This window comes from Scylla paramamosain, chromosome 33 (assembly GCF_035594125.1).
Source record: "Scylla paramamosain isolate STU-SP2022 chromosome 33, ASM3559412v1, whole genome shotgun sequence".
Lineage (NCBI taxonomy): Eukaryota > Metazoa > Arthropoda > Malacostraca > Decapoda > Portunidae > Scylla > Scylla paramamosain.
In genome coordinates this window covers 1,837,364-1,849,515 of record NC_087183.1, presented here as the reverse complement: position 1 = coordinate 1,849,515, position 12,152 = coordinate 1,837,364, and the positions used below count along the sequence as shown (strand labels likewise).

General features: G+C 38.7%; 1 protein-coding gene across 8 annotated transcripts in view; it reads right to left on the bottom strand.

The window, feature by feature from the left end:
- Nucleotides 1-12,152, bottom strand: part of LOC135089526 (mitochondrial ribonuclease P protein 1 homolog) — a 159,666-nt gene that overhangs the window by 16,750 nt on the left and 130,764 nt on the right. The gene's annotated exons all lie outside the window — the stretch shown is intronic.

Genomic DNA, 12,152 nt, shown 5'->3' with positions numbered 1-12,152 from the left:
GTCTGCTAAGACCAGAGAGGTTGTATGCAAACCCAAGATCACTGACAGCAGCACAGGAATGAAAACACTGGATACAAACTTTCAAGACTCATAGCAGTTCTACCTCAAGATAAAGTGAACAAGCTTGGACTCTTTACCAATTTTATGTCACTTAGAGTGTACGAAAGTATATCTGAGGGTGCAACTTATGATGATGCCTTAAGTACACTACAGGCTTTGTGTGTGAAACTAACAAATGAAGTATTTGTGCATCACTCACTGGCCACTCATTGCCAACAGCTGGGCGAGACTCTAGATGAGTACTTCCAGGTCCTTAAGATCATGAGTAAAGAGTGTAATTTTAAGGCTGTCACTGCGATTCAGCACTGTGAAGAGCATATCAGAGACTCCTTTATTAGTGGCCTGCAGTTGCCACTGATAAGGCAATGCCTATTGAAAAACAGTACTCTTGATCTGACTACTTTGTCTAACCAAGCACGAGCTCTCGACTCTGTATAGAGGAACTTAGAGTTTTACGGTGATGTTCCTTTGTTTTGTGTGATCAGTGCTGCTGTGGATAATACTATGTAACACCATTTTTGTCTTTGACAAGCAGGTGTTATTTTCCAACTCTTTTCATTGCAAAACAATAGAAAATGTTCATTATTCCTGTCAAACTTTGCTTTTTAGAATTATTTTTTGCCCCAAATATCTAAATTTTACCATTTTTCCACATGCTGTCACAGAGAACTTCTTTGCTCTTGTCTTGAATTGACCACATATGTAGCAAAATGCATTTGGAGGATGATTGCCACCTCTTGATGCCATTTCATCTCTTGTGATGTGTTCTCAGGCAGCCAAAGCAGAACTGATTGGTGATCTGCAAACCCCTACTTCTATATTGTCAAGCAGTACTCTAGAATATCCTTAGTCTTTCTAAAATGTGTTCCAGAATGTTCTCAATCTTTCTAGAATATTCTTGAACCTACTTTAGAATATTCTGAATCATTCTAGAAAATTCTTGTAGATTCTAGAAAATTCTTGATACTTCTACATATTTCTACTGTATTCTAGAAAGTTTTAGAATATTCTGGAAATGTTTACATTGAATAGAATGTTCTAAAATGTTCTAGAAACTTCTAAAAGTGTCTGGCATAACATTCTGGAAGATTTGAGAAAATTTCTGAAATGTATGCAAATTCTTCTTAATATGAGAAATCTTTTGCTAGAGCTGGTCAATTCAAGAATGATCTTATTAAAATTAAAAATCTTTGGAACACTTTATATTCTTTCTTTCACTGTTTTAACTTATTTACTACATTTCAAAAGCAACTGAGATTTTGCAAAGATCTTTACCTGACGTGAAAACCAATAGTAACCCATACTATAATAAAATAAGCAAAAAATGTAAATTAATTGTTCTAACCACAAAAGCGAAGTTTTAGGATCAAAATAACTTTTTTATATTTTGTTTAGATGGAAATAACTGGAAAATTATGGTTTGGAGCCAAGGACAAGATAAATGTGAAATTTTGTTACATAGTGTAATAACACTAATGGGGAGCCACAATCTATTACAGTAATGGCTGCTATAAATTCAAAGTATTTCTTTTGTGGTCTTTGACGCCACCCATGTTTGAAGTGTCCTGTTTGTGAATTGTTGTGCCATAAGTGCCAGAAAAAGGGTCGCGTAGCTAAAGTGTATTGGAGCGCTCATGCTACTGGGGCTTTAGCTTCTATTGATTGTATGATATTGGTGACTGTAACATCAGCTGCTGCTACTCCTAATATATTGTCAAAAGCGGTGGCTAAAATTTTGACTGAAACAGATGAACTTATTGACAGTGGAAGCTCAGAGAGTTTTGTATATCGACATAGTTAAACTCCACTCATTAAAAGTGCAACAGTCTAAGCATGATGTAACCATGGCTTCTACTTCATTTTTGACTGAAACATCTGGTTTTTGCAGTGTGGACACAAAAGTGAATGGCCAGACCTATGAAAATGTGTGTCTGGCTGTTCTTCCACAACTTTGTTCTGATGTAATTCTAGGCCAAGACTTTCAGAAGCTGCACAATAGTGTTACTTTGACTTACAGTGGAAACTTGCCCATACTCGTAATCTGTGGATTTAGAGAGCTGAATGTAGATCCTCCAGAACTATTTACTAACCTAAAGGCTGTCATCTTATTGTCTCTAAATCACAACACTACTGCACTGTATCTTCACAGAAAAGGAAGTGGAAAGCCTGTTAAAGGAAAGAATTATTGAGCAGAGCAACTCTCCATAGCATGCACAAGTGATTGTGGTCAAAAATGAGTCCCATAAGAGATGCTTGGCCATAGATTACAGTGAAACAATCAGTAAGTTCACACTCTTTGATGGCTACCCACTGCCTTGGATAGATGAAACTGTGAACAAGATTGCACAGGATCATGTCTTCAGTACGACTGACCTATGCAGTGCTTATCATCAGGTAGCCATCAGAGAACAGGACAAGCCATGCACTGCCTTTGAGGCATGTGGTAAACTGTATCAGTTTACTAGAGTTTTGTTTGGAGTTACAAATGGAGTGACTTGTTTCCAGAGAATTATGAATTCACTAATTAAAGAAGAAGGACTTGTTGGTACCTATGCCTACTTGGACAACATCACCATATGTGAAATGATGCAAGAGGAACATGATGCTAACCTTGGCAAATTCCTCAAGGCTGTCAAAAGAAAGAATATGATCTACAATGAAGAAAAGTGCCATTTTTTCAACTCATAAGTTCCACATTCTGGGCTAAATGGTGGAGAAGGGAGTGATTTGTCCTGATCCCAAATGCCTCAAGCCTCTTCATAACTTAACAGTGCTGTGTGATAGAAAGTCACTACACTGTGCTCTTGACCCATTTGCATATTATTCATAGTGAATATATGATTATTCACACAAGATTTGTCCACTTATTGCCACTAATACCTTCCCTGTGATGGAGGAGGCAGAAGCAGAGATTCGGCAACTGAAGAGTGATATAGAATCATCAATGGTTTAGGCAATCAAAAAATCTGAGCCATTTCAGATGGAGATGTATGCTTCAGACACCGCTATTGCAGCTGTTCTCACCCAAGCTGGTTATCCCATTGCCTTCTATTCTTGAACTCTGCAAGGACCTGAGAGACACCATGCTGCTGTAGAGAAGGAGGCCTTGGCTATTATTGAAAGTGCCACTGGGGGCATTACTTGATCAGTAAGCACTTCTCTACTAAAACTGACCAATGTTTGATAAACAGTATAAGAACAAAATAAAAAAATGATAAAATTTTAAGGTGGAGGATGGAAATCTCTTGCTATGTTTTTGATATATTGTACAGACCAGGCCGAGATAACATTGCTCCAGATATACTCTCCAGGAGTTACTGTGCCATGGCATGCCCTGATCAGCAGCCACTGTCTGCCATTCATGATGACTTGTGCCACCTTGATGTTACTCATTTGCTTCACTTTGTCAGGTCAAAGAATCTAGCTTATTCTGTGGAAGATATCTGTAGAGTTGTTACCTCATGCAGGACATGTGCAGAATGCAAACCTAATTTCTATCAACCTACAAGAATTCCTCTTATAAAAAAGCTACCCATCTATTCAAACAGCATTACATAGATTTTAAAGGACCCCTTCCAAGTACAGACAAGAATCAGTATTTCCTAATTATTATAGATGAATACTCTAGGTTCCCATTTGTATTCCCATGTTCTAATATGTTTACATTAACAGTTATCAATTGCCTTTCTCAAGTCTTCTCCATTTTTAGCATGCCATCTTATATTCATTCAGATAGGGGAGCATCATTCATGAGCAGAGAACTAAAAGATTTTCTCAAGTAAAGGTGTCGCTTGCAGCAGAACTACGAGCTATAATCCTCAAGGCAACAGGCAAGCAGTGAGGTTTAACAGGAGCATTTGGAAGACCATTACACCTGCTTTGGTATCCTGTGGCCTGCTGATCTAGTGGTGGCAAGTTGTCCTTCCTGACGCCCTTCATTTAATTAATTCTTTGCTCTGCATGGCAACCAATGAGACCCCACATGAATGGCTCTTCGGGTACACTCATCGGTCTTCCACTGGGACCTCTATTCCATCTTGGCTGTCCAGTCCTGGCATTGTCTTACTTAGGCATCACGTATGGCCCAGTAAGACTGATCTGCTGGTAGATGAGGTTAAGCTCCTACAGGCAAATCCCCATTATGCTCCCATAAGGTACTCTGATGGCAAGGAAGACATGGTAGCTACCAAACACTTAGTTCCTGCCAGTAGTGAACCTCATGTACAGCCAAATCCTGAAATGAGCAACTGGCCTACTCATTCTGTTGATTCTACAAATATGACTCTTCAGTATAGTTCTGTTCCTGAGGACACTTCAACTACTCCTCATCAACACAAATGCAGTGAGGATACTTCAGTACTAAGGCACTCAGGCAATATGAGACATCCTCCTACTTGCTTCGAGGTATCTTGGATATAATTTTGTAGAAGGTGGAGAAAGTGGTGATAATTGTAACAATAAAACCATGACAACTATGATTAAATGTGGTTGGTTGTTGAGGCACTGGATGGTTTAATAGAAGGTATCGTATGGTTTGGGCGTGTACATTCGTTAAGTGATCTGGGAGGGAAATGAGAGGCTCAGCTTCTCTCATTGACAGCTCCTCATTACTGCCAGGTGTGTATTAGCAGATGTCTTGACAGTGTGGGTTTTCTTCATGTATTAAGAGTTACTAGTGGAAGGATAATACTTGTGTATTACAATTTTGGGTTGTACTCTTTACAAACTCCTGTTACATTTTGTGTTGATTAATGCCAATCATTTGGTCAGATGTGTTTTACTACTCACATCATTACATTCCTCATTATCTCTCTCATCCTAAACCTTCCAAACCTTGGTTTAACATGGCCTGTTCTCATGGAACAAGCACTGAATCATACAAAAGTTTTTCGCAAAGGTTTGAACGAAGAGTTCAGCTTTAGAAATAGATGAGATGCAGTGGTGCCATCAGGTTAAACTAAAGGAGGGAAATATGAAGTGAAGTTATTGGCGATATTTTTGGCTTAGTGCCAAAAATCATGAGGGGAGTTAGATCTTGAAAAATTTTTACACTTTCTATTAATGAATGATTTTTAACTAACTGGAGAATAGATGGCATGATTTTGAGAAGAAATATAAAGCACATGAAATTCAGATGATGGAAGGGTCAAGTACCTTTTATGGGCCACCTCTCTATCATGTATACCATGAGAACAGTCTGTGTTAAACCAAGGTTTGGAAGGTCTAGGTTGAGAGAAAGAGTGAGGAATGTATGCCTCTATGCTAGACACTATCAACTCTGTTTTGCATTCAGCACACAGGGATGGGTCTCTGACATGGAAGCAGTAGTTATTCCAAGGAAATCAACATAATAATTAGCAGAGGCAAAATGCCAGAAGCACCTCTGCTTAGGGGGATCCTGTGGAGGGATTGGAGTGATAGGACAAGATACAAATGTGAGATTGTGATCGGAGGAGCCCAACAGAGAAGATGGGGTGACAGCATAAGCAGAAGAATTAGAGGTTAGGAAAAGGTCTAGAATGTTGGGCATATTTCCAAGACAATCAGGAATACCAGTAGGGTGTTGCACCAATTACTCTATTTCGTGGAGGATAGCAAAGTTAAAGGCTAGTTCACCAGGATGGTCAGTGAAGGGAGAGGAAAGCCAAAGCTGGTGGTGAACACTGAAGTCTCCAAGAATGGAGATCTTTGCAAAAGGGAAGAGAGTCAGCATGTGCTCCACTTTGGAAGTTAAGTGGTCAAAGAATTTCTTATAGTCAGAGGAGTTAGGTGTGTGTATGAGAGAGAGAGAGAGAGAGAGAGAGAGAGAGAGAGAGAGAGAGAGAGAGAGAGAGAGAGAGAGAGAGAGAGAGAGAGAGAGAGAGAGAGAGAGAGAGAGAGAGAGAGAGAGAGAGAGAGAGAGAGAGAGAGAGAGAGAGAGAGAGAGAGAGAGAGAGAGAGAGAGAGAGAGAGAGAGAGAGAGAGAGAGAGGTTAACATGTATTTCATCTTCCCTGTGCTTCACATCAGTCTGAAGGACTAAAAGAAGGGAATATTTGAGGCAACATGATATCATTAGGAAATGCATCGCTATATTTAGTATTACAAGTGTCTTTCGTAAACCAAACTGTACTCTGGCATTCTGTAAGGGTTAGATAAAATGCAGTTGGAATGATGAGTGATTTCCCCATTCACACATCTGACTGTGGTGTAGTAAGGACTGAAGGGGTTAAGAAGAGTAAGCAAGATGACATAGTTTGGTTCGGTCTTTTTTATAAACATTCATAGCTGCAAAGGAATAGTGAACACTAGTCTATTCTAAGATCTAGAGTGAGCTACAGTTGTCTAAATAAAACATTAAAGTGTATCTTGTATTAATCCCTCACCTTATAACTAAAACCTGTTAATTCTCCCTGTCAGGCAAATATTTTAAAACTACAAATTTGTTTTTAATTTATCAGAATGGATATATCTTATACATACTTTTTTTTCAATCAGAACCATTTATAGACATTTTTTAAGGATGAGTATCATCATTTATCTCAAACCAAGTCTAGCAGAAATTGGTTAAATCTTTAGGATCACTGCATGTGAATGCAAGGAGTTACACGTGGTCTGAGTCCCGCAGCAAAGTGTGCCAGATGTGTGACATGGGAGAGGATGAGACGGTGGAACATGTGGTGCTGGAGTGTGTGAAGTATGCTAGAGACTGGAATGAGATGATGCAAGTGATACTGACTGAGTTAGGGCATGATAGGAATAAAAGAGTGGAGAAGACAGGAAAGGAGTGGATGGTGTTGTTGCTGGGACTGTGTAGAGAGGCGAATGAAAGGATGATTAGAACATAAGAACATAAGAAATAAAGGAAGCTGCAAGAAGCGACCAGGCTTACACGTGGCAGTCCCTGTATGAAATATACCTACCTATTTCCATCTATTATCCCCATCCATAAACTTGTCTAATCTTCTCTTAAAGCTCTCTAGTGTCCTAGCACTAACAACATGATTACTGAGTCCGTTCCACTCATCTACCACTCTATTTGAGAACCATTTTTTCCTATCTCCTTCCTAAACCTAAATTTTTCAAGCTTGAACCTGTCATTTTTGTTCTACCCTGGTTGCTGATCCTAAGAATTTTGCCTACATCCACCTTGTTATAACCCTTATACCACTTACAGACTTCTATCAGGTCCCCTCTTAACCTACGTCTCTCTAAAGAATGTAAATTTAACAGCTTCAACCTCGCCTCGTAAGGAATACTCCTCATCCCCTGTATCCTTTTAGTCATTCTCCTCTGTACTGATTCTAATAGACCTATATATTTCCTGTAATGTGGGGACCAGAACTGCACAGCGTAGTCTAGATGAGGTCTGACCAGCGCCAAGTATAACTTTGAGGCGGTGAAAGAGTTTCTGGAGAGAATGTGGCGTGCCACATGTATGAACAATTAGGATAGAGGATGCTGTTCGTTTCTTTTTTTTCCCCCCTTCTACAGGAGTTGCTAGTCCAAAGGCCTGGCTCAGGAGTGATCCTGTGCCACCTGTACCATCAAGATCTTTGCTGACCAGACTTGAATCAACAATGAGACACTGGTTTCAGAGCCTGTTAAAGCACACAAACACTTTGAGGTGGTGGTGGTGGTGGGAGAGTGGGAGTACCTTCAGTCCTCTTCCCTCACCCACCAAGACTGAGGAGCAGTGAAGGCGTTTGGCTTTTCCTGTCTTCCATGCCCTCAGCTGTGACTCCTTGATAAGTATGAACTTTCATCATAGTTAATAATAAGAATTTTGCTAGGTGACTACAGGTGGTGAACTTAATCAAATAATCATGTGTTTGTAAGTAATTTTTGAGAGTAGTTTCTTTTCAACTCTGTAATCTAGGGTAAGAGTACTGTTAATGCTGAGTTATGCAGTGTAGATAATAAATGAATGTTGCTGTATTTGTTGTATTTGAATTTGTCAGTGATTTCCTCAATCCTGGAATTTATTTACTTTGAGATTTTGTTACGATCTGATAGTCCCTACTCTCGTAACATTCTCATTCATGGTGAGTTGTAACACTGCCTACACAAAGATGGTATTATAAGCTGTCAAGGGTATATGCCTGATTATACTTGTCATTCTATACTCATTCTAAAATTGTCTCATTAGTTTACAGCATCTTTAAGTTGGAATTTGTTTGATAGGAATTACTGATATATTGTAGATAATCACTCCTGCTCTTCTGAATTCAGTCTATCTCCTTCTCAGTGTTGAAGTGATTATCCAGCTTTACTACTGTGCAATGTGTCAACTATTGTACCCTAGGCTTCCAGAAGCAGGAAGGGGATAAAGCTTTAGATTCAGAATCCACATGTTAAATTATAATTCCTTCCCATGATGGATGCAGGGGTCTTTATGCTCACCAAATTGATCCATATTAGCAGTGGTGGAAAATATAGTGTATGTAGTACAATAGGCACTACTGCATTTGAGATGACAACAAATTTATACAGTACCCTCCCGAGTTTCACACCTAGTCCTAACTTCTAACTATGCTGAGTTTTGCGCATTACCATCCCAAGTTTTGCACTGCTTTGACAAGTATAGGTCACATGTTGGCATCACATGTTTACATACAGTAAACATCCCATAAGTTGGAGCTCTCTCTCTCTCTCTCTCTCTCTCTCTCTCTCTCTCTCTCTCTCTCTCTCTCTCTCTCTCTCTCTCTCTCTCTCTCTCTCTGAATGTTAGAACAATCCTAAGGATTGCTAAAATAGAATGAGACTGACTGAGAATGAAAATGAAATTACATATATGACTGAGAATGAGTGAGAAATGATGAAGCAAAGATGACATAAAATGAATGAGTTGGAGAGAGAGAGCAAGGTATAACTCCCTAGTCCCTTGTCTCTGACAGATAATGGGGAGGAGAAGTGACGGGGAAAGAGGTCTGAGAAAAGATGAAAGAAGAGGAAAGGAAAAAAGGGAGGAAGGTACAAGTACCTGATAGGTGAGCAGCAGCTCACACAGGTGTGTCTTGCGAGTTTTAGTTTGTTATTCTGATTAAACTTTTATTAAAATTTCAGTGCTTGCACGAATGGCACGTTCATCTTGCTACTTTTGATTCGTTATTCCGATTAGATATTTATCAAAATACCAGTGCTCGCATGAGTGGTGAGTTTGTTATGCCAGTTTTGGTTCATTATTTTGATTAAATACTTATTAAAAATTTCAGTGCATTATTGCAGTTGTACGTTATAATGACCGTGTATTGTCGTGTACCTTACTGTACAAGTCTTGTACAATGCTTGTGTTTAGATCTTCAAGTTTTGAGTGTTGTGTTATACTCTAAGTGCATAAATCATGTGTGATTATGATCCCTCCTTCCATCTCCTTTACATTAGCCCTCCATCTACTGGCAAAATTTACATACTACAAACTGATATTGCATACTGACACAATGATATTGCATACAGTATTGTACTGGGGGGAGGGGATGGATAGGTCACAATTCCACTATTTGTGAGGGCTCATTACTCCATCTTAGATGTTTTATTCTAATAGAAAGCAATTCTGGCTACCTAAAGGGAGGCAGGCTGTAAAGAATTGATATGAGGAGACATCAAGTCAGTCTTGACACAGGTCCATGGTCCTCAGAACTTCCATCATATAGGGTCACATTACTAAGGCCATTCAAGATTACTATTCAGGGACCACAGTGATCATAGGAGAATCTATTCTCCTAAAGAAAATGCATCTTCTTATTTTACTTGTGCTTCAACAGTGGCCATACGTTTAGAAGACTGTGGAAGATTTGAACAGTGAAACCTTTATACAAGCATTCCAGTGATTTAAAATGACCAATTACTGACAATACCACTATCTAAAACTCAGAGGCTTGAGGCCACTGGCAGCAAACCCTTTTCTGTTTCTCTTACTCTCTTTCAATATCATTACAGAGCTGACTGTTGTTTCTATGTATGCAACAATACAATACAGAACTAGCTGTTGTTTCTATGTATGCAACAATACAGTGTAATTGTACCCACACTCTTGTTTTCAGAACTTTCCATCTGGCAAAGACTTCATTGTCAGTCACTAAATTCATCTGTGTTGTGTATCTCTCAACAACACTATGTAGAATGTTTTGACCATTCAGTTTGTAAAGTGGAACACATATTCAACCACTTACCACTTCTCCCTTACTGAAATTTCCAATGACTAGAGATTTCAATATTCACCGCCAGCTTTGCCCATTGCCTTTCACTAACTAAACTGGTAAACATGGCTTTAGTTTTGCTATTCTATACAACCTAAAGCAATTAGTGCAGAACCTACTCACATTTTTTACTATCTTGCAGATGTGCCAACCGGTGCCAGCTCATGGCTAAAATTAGTGGGGATACTGCTTCAGAAAATTTTTAGCCATTGTTTTAATATGAAAATGAAAATTTATACAGAAATTTGATAAAATCCTGAACAAAAGTTTTTCTTGCTTAATGTTGTGTAAAATTAAACAAACATATAAGAAGAAAATTTCTAAATACATATACAGTAGAACCTCGGTCAATGAATGTCTCCCTTTCCAAACAATTTGGTTTTTGAGCAAAAATTGTAACTCTTAATTGGTTCGAATACTGTATCATAATTTGGTTTTCAAACAAAGTTACTTGATTTCAAATACTACAAGACATAGTAAAACTTGCCATTTATTACTAATTTATAGTTTCTATAAATATTTCCTTCATTTTTGTATGTTTGTAGGAGCGACACAGAGGGTAAGACAGTAATTCAATCTTCAAAATAAGTTAAATATCATCCCATGGAAGAAGTTGAAGAACCTCAATGTAAACAAACAAGGTTTGCCACTCATGAGTAATCCTGAGTCTCCTGTGGCTCTCTCTATGACCCACAATACCATCACTACTGCACAACTACATTTTCTCAGTAGCTTTTCCCAGCAGCAAGGTGCCGAAGTGTTACGATCACCTTCATTTTGGCGGTGAGTGGGTTGCTTCTCTCTGTGTCACTCTGTAAGGATTCCCTCATTTGATCAGTGACGAAGAGAATGCCTGCATGGTCTAAACAATATCTTTTAATGAGTTCTGTGTCATCAAGTTCATTCAGTACATCCTTTATGGATGAAAATTTCTAAGCTGGAGATGTTATGGAGTGTCCATCTTAGCAATGAGATCACTGGCCACTAAGACATGGTGGGTAGGTGCATCAGAACTTATTAATCTGTTTTATATTGATTCCTATGGGAAAAATAGTTTGGGTTTTTAACATTTTTGATTTTGAACAGTTCAAGAACCAAGGTTCCACTGTATAACATTAACTTACGAAAGTCAACACAGGTGTGCACACATAAAAGACTTCTCATCACTCATCTGTCAAATCTATACTAAAACCATTAATGTGTCAATGTACCCAAGGCCACTGTCTGTCTTGAGTTGTCATGTCAGATAATATCAGAGCTTTGCTCTCCCATGCAACTTGATCAAACTAGTTGGATGGCATGCTGATTGAGATTTTTATCCCCTTTTCTGGAACAGACTGTATTCTGACTAGCAATGGATGAGAAAGACAAGAAAGGGATATGATATGACTGGCACTGGATGAGAACAATAAGGAAGTGATATACTATGACCAGCATTGGTTGAGAATGGTAAGAAAGGGATATATTATGACTGGCACTGAATGAGAATGGTAAGGAGAAGAACTAAGTGTTCTTGTGTCACTTCTGCCAATATTCTTCCTCCTCCCAGTTGATTACTCTAAACATGAGTTTTATTTGTCCAAATATGGAATACTGTTCCCAAATATAGGGAGGTTATCTAATTTTAGTTGACAGGTAATCTTGTGGATGCATCTTGTCACACCAGTAAAAGACCATCTTGAACTCAGCAGAAGGCTGCTTGAAGACTGAAATTCATTTGCTAGGCCCCAGTGTGTAAATTATCCTCTTAACTCTTTGATCTTAAGGTTGAAGGATCAATAATAGCTGGGGTAAATCTAATGGAGTGATATGCATTATATCACATGAAAACTATGAAGTTAGACCAAGAGCAAAAAATGATACATGATGTATATAATAATATTTTGAGTTGAGTCAGTCCACCAGTGAGCCTCCT